We start from the raw sequence: 15,059 nt of genomic DNA, 5'->3' as shown, positions 1-15,059 counted from the left end.
TGACATTGCTATTTATTTATTTATTTGCAATATATATTGTGATATGAAAAAGGGATTTTCACCAGATGAATTGAATAAATATATTTTAAAAGAATTAGTAATTCTAGAAAGTTTGGGGTGATTTTGTTGGGTAATACATCTGCACAGAGAATTTTACTGTGGTTTTTAAAGGGACACTATGTAACTTTTGGCCCTCTAGCGGTAAAAAAAAAAAAAAAAACTGCATGAATTTTGTGGAAGGACATGGTTTTGGTTGTGCTTTGGCTCTGACTGTGCGGATAATTATGGTTCTTTCTCATAAGTAAAAAAAAAGAAAGAGAGATGATCCTACTTCTCTTAAAACATTCACTATTAGGCTTAAGAGATATAACCAGTTTAGATGGAAACCAGTTTATCTGAAGGCGTTACTGTAACATAATATATACAGAGCACTTCCTTGAAAATAACTTCCAGCACAGCTCTACAACAACCATAATGAATATGAGCTTCACAATAGATAATGTTTTACATGTTACATGAACATTGTTAGAGAGCTACATATGGCAATTTATCTGTTCAATAAAATACTCACTTACTCACCTTACAACACTTTTACAACAGAGTTGTTTGACATCTTTGAGTGAATTTATGTTCCACCAACAAGCTACATTGAGTTAGAGGAACTTAATGTAGCATAAACAAAAAAATTTAAGTTGAAAAAAATAAATTGCTCCAACTACCAGAGTTGTAGCTCTGTAACCAGTTAATCTTCTCTATTTCAGTTCAAATCAACAGCTATCATAGCATATGCTAACATAACTTATTTAACATGTATATTTAATGAACAAGTAAGATATTACTTGTAACTGGCATTAGCACAGTCATTGCTTATAGAGTCAATGTAGTGTTTACCTTCATGTATCTACTCTTCAGCACAATGATAACCACAAAAAAATTCTACATTACAGAAATTCTTTTAAATGTCAAACATAACAGCATTAAACAGGTATTTCCTAAAAAACAAAAAAATTAACGCAGAAATTTGAGTTTAAATTACAGACGATATTAAGTTGATGTAATGATCAACATTATTATGTCAACAGAACTCTACAAAATAATGTTTGGAACTTAAAAGGTTTAATTAAAACAATACATTTTTAACTTGCAACCATGCATTTACTTAAAGGGATAGTTCACCCAAAAATGAAAATTTGATGTTTATCTGCTTACCCCCAGGGTATCCAAGATGTAGATGACTTTGTTTCTTCAGTAGAACACAAATGATGATTTTTTAACTCCAACCGTTGCGGTCTGTCGGTCGTATAATGCATGTCAATGGGAACTCCATCTATAAGAGTCAAAAAAACATGCACAGACAAATCCAAATTAAACCCTGCGGCTCGTGACGACACATTGATGTCCTAAGACACGAAACGATCGGTTTGTGTGAGAAACTGAACAATATTTATATCATTTTTTACCTCTACTACACGACTATGTCCAACTGCCTTGCGCACGGCATCCGGTACGTGAGGTGTGTGGTTTAAAGGATTAGTCCACTTTCAAATAAAATTTTCCTGATAATTTACTTACCCCCATGTCATCCAAGATGTCTTTTTTTCTTCGGTCGAAAAGAAATTAAGGTTTTTGATGAAAACATTCCAGGATTATTCTCCTTATAGTGGACTTCAATGGTCTCTCCAAACGGTTGAAGGTCAAAATGACAGTTTCAGTGCAGCTTCAAAGGGCTTTAAACGATACCAGACGAGGAATAAGGGTCTTATCTAGCGAAACGATCGGTCATTTTCTAAAAAAAATACAAATGTATATGCTTTATAAACACAAATGATCGCCTTGCACGTGCTTCCGCTTTCCGTAATCTTCAAAAAGCTTCCGCTGTATGTCCACAAGAAAGTGCATCTATCGATTATAAACATACTCCACATTGCTCTAGGGGGTTAATAAATGCCTTCTGAAGTGAAGTGATGCATTTGTTTAAGAAAAAAATCCATATTTAAGAAGTTATGAAGTAAAATATCTAGTTTCCGCCAGACCGCCTTCCGTAATCAACTTAGGAATAAAGTGTAAAACTCTTGCAGTTCAAAACGCTTATGCTACGTCCTATGCCTTCCATACTTACGTTGAATATACGGAAGGCGGTCTGGAGGAAGCTAGATATTTTACACACCTGCTGCTCATGATATGGTTTTTCGGCATGTTAAACTTGTTCGATTCACAGTAAATGAAAAAAGCCACTCTGAAATGCTGAAACACTGTATCATAAGCTGCACACATGTAAATGAACACAGTGCCTTGCTTCACTCTGAAACCGGTAGAACATATTTATTTAATTAAATCACAACCTTCGCAATTTGACTAGTCTGCTATACTAGATATAAACACAGCTCTCATTGCATATATCTCTCAATGCATAGAATCCTGAACATTTTCTGTGAATTTTCATATGCATATGTATAAGTAATCTAAAAAGTAATTAAAAGTAATCCAGTTTCATTACTGCCACGCTGTGATATTTAAATTTGATTATGATTAAATTTTTAGCAAGTAATTAGTAATTTGTACTTGAATACATTTTTAAAGTAACCCTTTGCCTCATGCCAGAGTGATGTTCCTAGCATAAAACATTCCAGAAAGCGCAATTACTGACATTCTCCTGTATTTGATCAGCTGGCAGGTTGTTTATTTGCTCAAAAAGAGCGAGAGGGGGAAAAATAGACTATTTCTGATTGCATGGTAATCATGAGATTTTTCCCCACTCTCTCCTTGGCAGAACGGGTTAATTAGGCTGAGCGTAAATCACTGGCACACCTGTTATGCTGCTCGTGTTAATCTGGACTACACACACACACATACGTACATGCGCACGCATTGACACATACACACGTTCCTCTAACAGGCCCAAATTAGACATCACGCAATTAAACCCACCTGTCTCTGCACAGAATCTGCCGTTGCGTCTTCAAATGAAAGACTCAAGAGCACTCAAGTGTCGCCTTGTTTATCAATGTCATTTTTTTTTTTCTCTCACAACTGTACACAGATTGTACATTAGAGGTGCACATGTCATTACTCACTATGAATCTGCTGTATGTTCACTTAATGCAACTTCCAGTGAAACATTCCATTTTTTAATAACGAGCCGTATGTTTTTATGAAGGTTCTCTTTAATGAATTGGTCAAAAAGATTCAGAAATCAGTCTAATGACAGGCTTGTTCACGGAGTCAGTCAGGTTTTCTGAATGAATATGTGACACATTTGAACGAGAACCACACATCTGATTTGAAATTAACTGGTAACTTATTGTTATCTCACAATTCTGACTTTATATCACACAATTCTGACTTTATATCTCACAATTCTGACTTTATATCACTCAATTCTGACTTTATATCACGCAATTCTGACTTTATATCTCGCAATTCTGACTTTATATCACTCAATTCTGACTTTATATCACTCAATTCTGACTTTATATCACGTAATTCTGACTTTATATCTCGCAATTCTGACTTTATATCACTCAATTCTGACTTTATATCACTCAATTCTGACTTTATATCACGCAATTCTGACTTTATATCTCACAATTCTGACTTTATATCACTCAATTCTGACTTTATATCACGCAATTCTGACTTTATATCTCTCAATTCTGACTTTATATCACTCAATTCTGACTTTATATCACGCAATTCTGACTTTATATCTCGCAATTCTGACTTTATATCACTCAATTCTGACTTTATATCACACAATTCTGACTTTATATCACGCAATTCTGACTTTATATCTCGCAATTCTGACTTTATATCACTCAATTCTGACTTTATATCACTCAATTCTGACTTTATATCACACAATTCTGACTTTATATCTCACAATTCTGACTTTATATCACGCGACTCTGACTTTATATCACACAATTCTGACTTTATAACTCGCAATTCTGACTTTATAACTCGCGATTCTGACTTTATAACTCGCGATTCTGACTTTATATCACGCAATTCTGACTTTATATCACGCAATTCTGACTTTATAACTCGCGATTCTGACTTTATATCACGCAATTCTGACTTTATATCACGCAACTCTGACTTTATAACTCGCAATTCTGACTTTATATCTCGCAATTCTGACTTTATATCACACAATTCTGACTTTATATCACACAATTCTGACTTTATATCACACAATTCTGACTTTATATCTCGCAATTCTGACTTTTATCTCGCAATTCTGACTTTTATCTCGCAATTCTGACTTTATATCACACAATTCTGACTTTATATCACGCAATTCTGACTTTATATCTCACAATTCTGACTTTATATCACGCAATTCTGACTTTATATCTCGCAATTCTGACTTTATCACTCACAATTCTGACTTTATATCTCGCAATTCTGACTTTATCACTCACAATTCTGACTTTATCACTCCCAATTCTCACTTTATAACTCACAATTCTGACTTTATATCTCGCAACTCTGACTTTATATCACACAATTCTGACTTTATATCACACAATTCTGACTTTATATCACGCAATTCTGACTCTATATCTCACAATTCTGACTTTATATCACGCAATTCTGACTTTATATCTCGCAATTCTGACTTTTATCTCGCAATTCTGACTTTTATCTCGCAATTCTGACTTTTATCTCGCAATTCTGACTTTATATCACACAATTCTGACTTTATATCACACAATTCTGACTTTATATCACGCAATTCTGACTCTATATCTCACAATTCTGACTTTATATCACGCAATTCTGACTTTATATCTCGCAATTCTGACTTTATCACTCACAATTCTGACTTTATATCTCGCAATTCTGACTTTATCACTCACAATTCTGACTTTATCACTCACAATTCTGACTTTATAACTCACAATTCTGACTTTATATCTCGCAAATCTGATTTTATATCACGCAATTCTGACTTTATATCTCGCAATTCTGACTTTATATCACACAATTCTGAATTTATAACTCGCAATTCTGACCTTATATCTCGCAATTCTGACTTTATATCTCACAACTCTGACTTTATAACACGTAATTCTGACTTTATATCTCGCAATTCTGACTTCATATCACACAATTCAACCGTGCATTTTAGTCTAGGATTAGCTTAAGCCATCTCTGTGAAACCAGAGGCTAATCACACAATTCTGACTTTATAACACACAATTCTGGCACAATCCTGAACTGACCCACATGCGCAAAAGAAAAATAACAAAGACAGCGCAGCACGGAATTATACGGAAGTAAACACGGAGGTTACTGAAGTCAGCATTTACGCGTTCATTTATAAAGTGATGTTTTTGGTCCATGTTCCGTTCCTATTTCAGTTGAATCGCACCACAGTTCGTTTGGAAGTGGACCGAGTCCCATTGAAATGGTGGGTCTCGTCTCGCTTGTTTGGTGTGCACCAGCATTCGGATGGCAGCGTTCACACTTATTCCAAAGAACCGCACTAACAAAGCAATCGTACCAGGGTTCATTTTAATCAAACCAAGCCTGCTAAGTGTGAACACATCCTTGGGAAAACCCATATCCTAACAGAAAATAAAGTTTTCTGTTAGGATATGGGTTAGGGTTAGGTTATAGTATTTACATTTATTCAGTTAGCAGACACTTTTATCCAAAGCGACTTACAAATAAGGAATACAACAAGTGGTTCATCTTAAGGAGGCAATAAACAGCAGAAATGTATACAAAGTTTCAGACATCTGGATGGATGGATGGCTGGATGTGTTGGCATAAAAAATATTTGTTTACTATAGGACCAATTATTGGGGTAAGAGTTTCTTCAAAAGTATTAAAAGAACTGTGTATGAAATCTTTATGTAATGGGTTAAGTGTAATCAGAAATTTCCTTATGATTCCCATTTCTAACATATTTGCATGTAAACATGAAAAGTTTTGTGTTCAACTTCACGCTTTTAATAAATCACTTTTTTTTCCATCTTTTCAGTGAGGTCGGGTGTCTTGTGTCAGGGATTTTTGAACCCAAATGAGATGGCATGTGAAATGAGGGCCTCTCAGTAACTCCCACTGCGAGCAAAGATGGCAGACGGCAAGAGTCCTGAAAAATGTAATTAAACGGAGATAAGATTAATACAATCAGCATGTGGAATGACAGAAAGGTGGTGTTGTTGCAGAGGCATTGGAGGGCCCCAGGCCTGAGTGGAGCTTGGGCCCAGCGAAGGGGTGAGGGGCTGTGGGGTAGTGGAGGGCTGCTGGGATTGAACGCTTTCAGGTTGAGGCAGTCCCGTGGTTTGAGGGTTTAAATTAGCGGTGAAAAGACAATCCCCATTAGGAAGGATTAGGGGCCTGCTGGCAGCTGACGGGGCCCAGGCACCAAAACTGGCAGGGGCATCTGTCGCGCTGCACCCACTGCTACATGGGAAAAGTCAGTCAGTAACCTTCTGAAACACACACACAAAAAAATGTTAGTGTTACACTTTACCTTCCTCTGACCTCCATCAGTTTTATTAGAAGTCTTTTAACACAGACTGTTTTCATGTTTAGTTATTTATTTATTTTACTAAGTGGTACAAAAGGATCATTTTTTCATGAATCTTTCATAGTGGCTAAGAGGGAACAAAAACACATCAGTGGACAAACCGGTGTTAACACCAAGATGAATGTTTGCCACAAATATTCAGTACAATAAACATTTTCATTTGAATCAACAGATGTTAAAGGGGACCTATTATGCCTCTTTTCACGAGATGTAATATACGTCTCTGGTGTCTGGTGGAAGTTTCAGCTCAAAATACTCCACAGATCATTTATTATAGCTTGTCAAATTTGCACCTATTTGGGTGTGAGCAAAAACACACAATTTTTGTGTGTGTCCCTTTAAATGCAAATGAGCTGCTGCTCCCGGCCCCCTTTCCAGAAGAGGGCGGAGCTTTAACAGCTCGTGCTTCGGTTGCTCAACAACAACAAAGCTGGAGAATCTCACGCAGCCGAAATGAGGATTGTCAGTAACAGTGTTCAGCCTTACATTGTTCAAACCGGAGTCGACACTGATGGAGAGACTCAGGAAGAAGTTACAACTTTTAGAATGAAACTGGACGTTTCTGAATGGTTAGTGGATAAATTTATGTAGTTGCTGTGGAGTTGATTCAACTCATCGACTAGCATGTGCCGTCATGTTAATCTTTTGTGCAAATCCAGTGTTGAATTGATCCTCGTTTGTGAAGCAGTCTGGTGTAAACAACACTCTACTACAACAACTCTTCCTAATCTCTAAAGAAGTGGAAACTGTCGCTTGCGAAAACAAAATGGCAGCACCGTGGTTGGAAACATGTGGATTAAGGGGTGGTGATTTTATAGTAAGATCCCCTTCTTACGTCACTAGGGGATGTCCTTTTTCATTTTCAGGGTTGGTGGATGCACCGGGGACCCGATTATAACACTTAAATGCAGAAAAAGTCAGATTTTCATGATATGTCCAACAGGAGAAAGAAATTCATACAAGTTTGGAACAATTTGAGGGTGAATAAATGATGACAGAATTTTCATTTTTGTGTGAACTATCCCTTTAAGAGATTGTTGTTTAATTTAATTGGTTCTCATATCTATATATTTTGTTCTAATGTCACAAGTAATAATTTCAAGTTTTACTGGTTTTTACATGATTCTTTGATTCTTTTGTAGTGTAAGTTTGGTGAAGTGTACTAACAACAAACATTGTCACGTGTGTCCTCCAAATTGACAACCTAATCAGTTTATACGTAAAGAAATGTTAGCGTCCTGGACAGAGATGAACCTTAAATAGACTATAATACGATTAGGGATTGTTTTATGAGCATTTTGGTACCTTTTATAAAACAAGAGTAAATACAAAAACTAGGTTTACAAAGGACTTTTGCATCAATAATATATATATATATAAGCATGAAAAAAAAAAAAAAATAGACACACAAGACAACAACAACACTGTTCAATTACTTTGGAGTTTGCAGCACTACTGTTGACAGCCCCTTCTGAGTCCTGCCAAAGATACTTGAAGTTTTGAGCACCTTACTTCTTCTCACTGCTGCTTCCTGATGGTTTGGAGGACAATTACTCCAAGTCGCCCCCTGTCGTTTCAAAGAATAGTACAAGTTTAAACACCTCGTCCATTTGAGGTGTGTGTACAGTCATCGGATGCTTAAAAGGGGAACATATAAACAAGGTTTAACCCTAAACTAATACTCTTTTGAGAGTTAGTTGACATGTAGTTGCAAACTCACTTACAGTATAGTTAGCAGAATGTCTAGAGTGGACTATCGAAATAAAGTGTAATCCATCCCATGAGGCCATGGGAGAGGAGTTGTGAATGACAGTAAAGCGATTCAGCTCATGACGACACAATTCTGGCAACATTTCATTCATGAACTTTTTTAACAGTCACAAAGTTAGTTCTTTTTTAAATGTAGTACTTAGTATACAATTTCTGATGCACTATACTAACTTGGTGGCACTTGAATTGCAGAATCCGTACTGTAAGTTGCAGTGGAGATGGATAATGATAGATAGCTCTTTGGTGTAGTTTGATAAATGCTATGCAAAACAAAAATCTGTATGGGATTGGTTAAATAGGTTGAACGGCTGTTTGGAAACAGACCAATTCTGCTTGGCTTCCTTTAGTGTGTCCGGAATGGAAAGTTGAACAGCACTGCTTTGTGTATCACCCTTACAAGAAAATAGTGCTATTAGTATACTTCTTTTAAACTAAAAATATGAAAAGTGTGCTTTCAGGCTACTTTTTATGTACTTCTCAGAAATATACTTAAAATGACACTTAAGTATACTTGGCTTATACTGACAGAAAGGTATATTTGGACTATACATGTACTCAATCTTTTGATCAAGATATATTTAAAAGCATATTTACGTATTCCAAGTATACTTGACTTGTAGTTCTTTAATCTTATGACTGAATAGCCTATTGAATACTTCTTTCACATAGTTTTACACACTCTCTTATAAACCTACATTGTTTGAAAATATTGATTTATAAAGAAAACAGATATGTTCCTACTTCTGAGTATGTGAATTTTTGTGTAGTCCACTGGTAGTGTACATAGGAATTTATTTTAAATCTACTTAACTCTTTCCTCGCCACTGATGGAATTTTCCGGCAATCCATGCTTTCACTGTTATAGGTAGGGGGCGCTATCACGCATCTTCTGAAAGAGTACAGAATCTCCTGATCAAAACACAGGCGAAGAAGAAGCAGAAACAAGCAGTAGAAGCATTGCTTATGCACATGTAAAAAAAAAAAAAGTGATCATCAAACATTAAGTAGCATATAAATCAAAACTGCCTAATGTTACTGAATGAAATGTGGAACCATGAAGAGGTATATGACTGTGAAGCTTTGGAGGCGTTGATGGATGCAATTTACTGCATCTAGGATTTGATCATCGTTCTGAATCCGATCCAGACAAAGACTGACAAAAACACGATTTTCTTAGCTTTTTGTTAAAAATGCTGCTTTTTAAACAATGCCTACCCACAATATATATATATATATATATATACACACATGTATGTGTATATATATATATATATATATATACATACATATATGTGTGTATATATATATATATATATATATATATATATATATATATATATATATACATATATGTGTGTATATATATATATATATATATATATATATATATATATTTATATATTTATATATATATATATATATATATATTTTTTTTTTTTTTTTTTCAGATACGCAAACAAACAAAATATTTTTGGCACCATGAAAGATTTGTAAAAATGATCAAAATTGGCTGGCTGGCAACAAAAACAAACAAAAAACAAAAAATAACAAAAAAAAACTGGCGGGGAAAGAGTTAAAGGGTTAGTTCACCCAAAAATGAAAATTCTGTCATTAATTACTCACCCTCGTGCCGTTTTACACCCATAAGACCTTCGTTGATCTTCGCAACACAAATTAAGATATTTTTGTTTAAATCCGATGGCTCAGTGAGGCCTGCATAGCCAGCAATGACATTTCCTCTCTCAAGATCCATTAATGTACTAAAAACATATTTAAATCAGTTCATGTGAGTACAGTGGTTCAATATTAATATTATAAAGCGAGGAGAATATTTTTGGTGCGCCAAAAAAACAAAATAACGACTTATTTAGTGATGGCCGATTTCAAAACACTGCTTCATGAAGCTTCGGAGCATAATGAATCAGCGTGTCGAATCATGATTCGGATCGCGTGTCAAACCGCCAAACTGCTGAAATCACATGACTTTGGAGCTCCAAACTGCGGATTCGACACACTGATTCATAACGCTCCGAAGCTTCATGAAGCAGTGTTTTGAAATCGGCCATCACTAAATAATTCATTATTTTGTTTTTTTTGGCGCACCAAAAATATTCTCCTCGCTTTATAATATTAATATTGAACCACTGTACTCACATGAACTGATTTAAATATGTTTTTAGTACCTTTATGGATCTTGAGAGAGGAAATGTCATTGCTGGCTATGCAGGCCTCACTGAGCCATCGGATTTAAACAAAAATATCTCAATTTGCGTTCCGAAGATCAACGAAGGTCTTACGGGTGTGGAACGCCATAAGGGTGAGTAATAAATGACATTATTTTCATTTTTGGGTGAACTAACCCTTTAAAGTAGCTACATACTTAAAAGTATACTTTTATACACTAAAAACTGGGCCAATTTAGTCCCGAGTAGTACTGAAATAGTAAATTTACAAATACACTACTAGTACATTGATATTAGTATACGTACTACATAAAGTACTTAAAAATATACTTGAACTTCACATACTTAATAACATGAAGTATACTTATTTTTTTGTAAATGCCAGCCTGTCTGTCATTTCTTTTGCATTGTTCTGAACATACTAATCGCACATGGATATTGCAGCAAATATTCATCATGAATATTTGCTTTTAGCAACTCTGCAATATTTTCAATAGAGTGACAGTAGCTTTTCCAATTACAGTTAGGTAGTAGCATGACAAAACAAAACAGCTACATGGTTCATTCTTTTACAAAAAAAATAAGTTATTGTTAACGACTTTAAATTCTGTTATTGGTAAATGAAAAACACAAGCATTGAAACAAATTCTAGCAATATTAACAGTGTCACAACACCAAATTATACAAACACTCTTCTTGTAGTCCAATTTATGTTAGCGAATCAGTTTGATCAGATGTTTTATTTCGTCAAAAAATAATTCACTAACTCCCTGTTGGAATTGTTTTTTTTGTTTTTTGTTTTTGTACATATTTAGTTAAATACTACTATTAATATTACTAACTCAAAATTTATGATTACAGTCACCATATCTGACATTCTCATTATTTTGGAGCCAGTAAATTATAAATTATATAATAATAATTTATATAACCTGCATAATTAAAAAATATATTACTCATTTAAAAAATTTCATTTAATTTTAGCTTAACTTTTATTAATTAGCGACTTTCTCAAAAGGCTAGCTGAGCTGAACTGTTTAAAAATTACGAGTAGCTTGTGTTTTGGCAGTCTGCGGTTTCAAAGCAGCTCCCCGACAATGTTAAAGACATATTGTAGATTGATGCTGTGCGTTTTCTATACGTTTATTTATATATATCCTCAGCTCCCTGCTGGATCATTTGCTGTTTTAATTACTGTGGATGCTCCGACAATGAACAGCGAGCGCTAATCCACAATCCATAGCCGCTTTATCATGTTGTTTTAGTGGGGCTAAAAAGTTCATTTTTTCGTTTCATCTCCTATAGGGTTCTGCTTGTCAGGGGCAACAGACAGAGACCCACTGATTGTCATTAGCGTCCCCCCTCCCACCCGGCTAATTTAAAGAGACAGCGTTCAGGTCTGGAGGTGAGCTGTGACGATGGAGCCGTGCCCCGTCGCGAGATTCACTAGAGAAAACCGCCTGGAGTTTCACCGACCCACCGCTAGCTTTTTGTTCCCGGTGTTGTCCCGGGTTCGGAAGGCAGCAGCGAACAAAAACAGCCTCAGAAAGTGCAATCCGATTAAAACAATCTCCTTGTCTTTTGATTAATGTTTATTTGCATGATAATAAGCGCAAGACGATAAGGCCTCGGCAGCTTTTTTTCCACATCGATGCCGTGTTTCATGTCCAGGATTTTCCTGGTTCTTTTTTTTTTGTCGGTTTCCAGCGGCCTGTCTCTCCATCCAGCTGTGTGGATTGTCTTAAATGTGTTGTCTCTTGCACGGTAACTCGCTAACAGGAACTTTAAGAGGCACCTCCTGCCGTAGCAGAAACCAAGATCAGCACAGGAGGAGACAACAATATCTCCACGGAAACAGACCGATGACAGCCTCAATGTCATGGGGAGATGGCGTGGAGCATTAAAGATCACGCCGTGCATCCAGCTCAGCCATCTACCCAACATGCATCTGTGCGCGAGAGTCCATCTCGAGCACTCTTAATGAAATGAACCAAAACCTCCACTTCATACCGTAGTTCGTTATCACCGCGGTTGCATTATAGTGTTGCGAGTTTGTGTAGCTATCAGAACAAAGCGCTTGTGGCATATCGAGGATGTGTGTGTGTGTGTGTGTGTGTGTGTGTGTGTGTGTGTGTGTTGTGAGCTGAGAGGCAAGCGACAGGGGATTTCACCGCTTGGTATTTCTGCGAAGCTCCAGAGAGAAACATGCCTCAAGCTATCGTCATGTTACAGACAAATGAAGAAGGGGCAATGTGTGATCTCTGCAAATTTGCTCTCTCTCTCACTTTCTCTTTTTTCTTTCGCTCTCTTTCCTCCGCTCCCTCACCACAATGCTTGACTCTCAAGTGGCACAGAAATCAAACAATTAGCAGGAGGGAAATAAAGGTCCTGCTTTGCCCTCTGGCACTTGTAAACATGGCAACCATGTTTGAAAATGTTGCCTTTATTATACAGGTTTTGCTTCTCTCTCTCTTTCTCTCTTGCTCTCTGTGTTCCTTTTAAGGTTTTTCTTATTCACTCTTTCTCACTTTGTTTTCTTATTGCTGTAGCTTTAATTGATTTTACTTAAAATACAAAAAGAAAAGCCCGTTAGATGTGTTCTTATAAGTATTCTTACTCTCAGTGTTTGTGTTTATAGGATAATGTCCTCTTTTAACTATCCCATTTATATTTTTTAGGACCTACGGTTGAAAATTTGATCCCACTTTATATTATGTACTAACACTTGAATTAATCTTTTGATACAATGCACTTATTGTGCACATACATATTTTTACATTGTACTTACATAAAAAAAAACCTGCTGTAATTGCATCTTTATATATTACATTGTAATAATTACATAATTACATTGTAATTACACTGTTAAACCTAACTAAACCACCAAACCTGTCCCGAACCTACCAATATCCTACCTTAACAGCAGCAAAAAGTATTTTGCTATACAACATGAGCACAACATTGTACCTGACAATTATTATTATTATGTGTCTACATAGTACACTAAAAATGCTGGATTAAAAACAACCCAAGTTGGGTTAAAAATGGACAAACCCAGCAATTGGGTTGTTTTAACCCAGCGAATGAGTTGTTTTAACCCAGCGATTGGGTTAAATGTTTAAATCAATAACATGCTCGGCAGTTTTATTTAACTCAACTATTGTTTAAAAATTACATACAAAGTATGTTGGAAATAAACATTTATTAATATGTTTAATAAATTAACTTTATTAAGTTAAATGAATAATAATGAATTCAATAGAATACAATAAACATTTATTAAATTGCTCATTAATAAATGTTCACCTTTTGATTATTATTGTTGCTTCTAGTAATTATGTGTCTTATTTTTAATTTCCAACCTATTTTGGGTTCATTTTAAGCCAGCCATATAGTCATTTTTAAACAATAGTTGGGTTAAATAAAACTGCCCAGCACATTGGGCAAACATTTAACCCAACTGCTGGGTTAAAACAACCCAGTCACTGGGTTTCTCCATTTTCAACCCAACTTGGGTTGTTTTTATCCTAGATTTATTAGAGTGTAGTTAAAGACCAAAAATAACCTGTGAAATGTACTCGTTTGTTTGTATGTTTTGGGTCAAATATGGACAATTAATTAAATTTTTAAACCCATATGTGACCCAAACATGGGTTGAAACAACCCAGCATTTTTTTTTTATAGTGTAGATTTACACAATATTTAGAGTTTAAACTGAATAGAGTGAAGTAAATAAAATCAATATCTAAGAATAACAACTAAATCTCCGAACAAACAACTGAATATTCTGCGGCTGGGCTTTGGGACAGTGTATTCTGGCTATAAAGTGTTCTGTTAAAGTGTACAGAAGTCTGTCTAAGTGAGTTTCTTAACTCTGGGACCCCCTCACAGCGAGGAGTTAGCGTGTACATAAAAGAGCAGGTCAGCTCTGAAACATTGCACTCGGGACTTTGAACGGGCCGCAGCTTAGTGCTACACACCACGAAATGAACTGAGACAAAAAAAATATACACACATATACAGGAGCAGACATCTTTTACTTGAAAATTAAATTTAAGTGAAGTTTTGTATTATAAAATGCTTTTGTTTATTTCTGCATATCGCTATAAGCTCACATTAAGAGACATTTGTGGTACTTAACCATTTTAAACATTTTAAACATAAACTTTTTTGCAAATTATATTTTCAAATATATATTATTACCTTGTTGTGTTATGTCATTGTTGAAATGAAAAAGTTATAACCCACTCATTTTTTTTTTTATAGTTTTGAAGAAGAGGTTTTTGTTTAAGCAGCAGGTTTTTCAAATATTAATGTATGCGAGTTTAAATTATAAATGTATTAACTAATATGTAATAACTATGTAATAACATGTGTATTACAATTTATTTATTTATTTATTTATTTATTTATTTTTATACTTTACAGAGGTGGCAAATAAACAATAAAAGAGCAAAACTGAAATATTTAATACAATATACAGTCAAATGACAAACAGCTACAGACTGAATTGTTTTTTTCCCTACATTTTATTTGTAAAAATGGTAAAAAGTGTTGAAATA

General features: G+C 35.1%; 2 long non-coding RNA genes across 2 annotated transcripts in view; both read right to left on the bottom strand.

Annotated features, from left to right (window-relative positions):
* The window catches only part of LOC127505720 (uncharacterized), a 426,197-nt gene that overhangs the window by 290,914 nt on the left and 120,224 nt on the right, over positions 1 to 15,059 (bottom strand). The window lies entirely within an intron of this gene.
* LOC127505719 (uncharacterized) lies at positions 4,918 to 9,438 on the bottom strand. The gene is made up of 3 exons (XR_007927790.1): positions 9,126 to 9,438; positions 7,981 to 8,111; positions 4,918 to 6,446 (listed from the first exon to the last, which is right to left on the bottom strand). It is a non-coding gene; the product is annotated as an uncharacterized LOC127505719 (long non-coding RNA).

Source organism: Ctenopharyngodon idella, chromosome 23, assembly GCF_019924925.1.
Source record: "Ctenopharyngodon idella isolate HZGC_01 chromosome 23, HZGC01, whole genome shotgun sequence".
Taxonomy (NCBI): domain Eukaryota; kingdom Metazoa; phylum Chordata; class Actinopteri; order Cypriniformes; family Xenocyprididae; genus Ctenopharyngodon; species Ctenopharyngodon idella.
The sequence above is the reverse complement of the archived record's forward strand: the minus strand, read 5'-3'. Positions and strand labels throughout refer to the sequence as shown.